We start from the raw sequence: 885 nt of genomic DNA on the forward strand, positions 1-885 counted from the left end.
GTCATGGAGGAAAGCTGGGAACAATGACCTGCTTTTTGTCACAGCCTCTCCTGGGACACTTGGATCCTGGAGCCTGGCATCCTGTGAGCCAGCGGCAGGAGCACAGCCTGCTTCCTCTGGGAGCTGCTCCTCTCCTGCTGCTTGCTCTTGAGCAAACCAGTTTAAGGTTAAACCCATTAGGGCGAGACTACGGTTCAGCCCCCGTCCTGCCCCAATAGCCATGCAAGCGGAGAGGGAGCTCCAGGGCAGGTGGGGAGCAGGGGTCCCCCCTCGCGCAGAAGGATGCTCGGTCTGGGCTGCGGGAGCAGATCCTGGAGACACCCGAGCAAGGAAAGAGGAAGGGCTGTGCTCTCCAAAATGAGCTGCTGCTGTCCAGCCGTCTTCTGTGAAACACCCGGTGTTCATTAGGACCATATTTCACATTCCAATAAAAGAGAAGAAAGGCCTCCCAGAGCTTTTATTATGGCATATGTTGCTCTTGTAGGAAAGTGCCAAGAAGCTCACTTACTTATTACCCTGTTAACTCCCTCCGTTGTTTCCCTGTGGTTTCCACAATCAGCCCTATTCCCAGCCCAGCACACAGTTACATTCCTCACCAGGAGACACAGCTCACTCTTACCCTGGAGGGCCCAAGCTACCAAGTGCAGATACATCCTCCAGTGAATAAGGATTTCTCAAAAGTGTCCGACTAAATGGAAGAGCCAAACTCTCTCCAGATTTAGCTTCTCAAGGGTAAATGCTGCATTTCGGGGGGGGATCTGGCACAGCTCGCAGCACTGTGTGGGTGGTGACAGATATTTTTTTGTTTCAGAGGTCTCTGCTGTTTCACAATACTGTTTGTTTCTGGTTTGGGGTGAAAAGCAGTGTTTCCAGTACACTCTGTCC

The sequence above is a fragment of the Harpia harpyja genome, chromosome 3 (genome assembly GCF_026419915.1).
Source record: "Harpia harpyja isolate bHarHar1 chromosome 3, bHarHar1 primary haplotype, whole genome shotgun sequence".
Lineage (NCBI taxonomy): Eukaryota > Metazoa > Chordata > Aves > Accipitriformes > Accipitridae > Harpia > Harpia harpyja.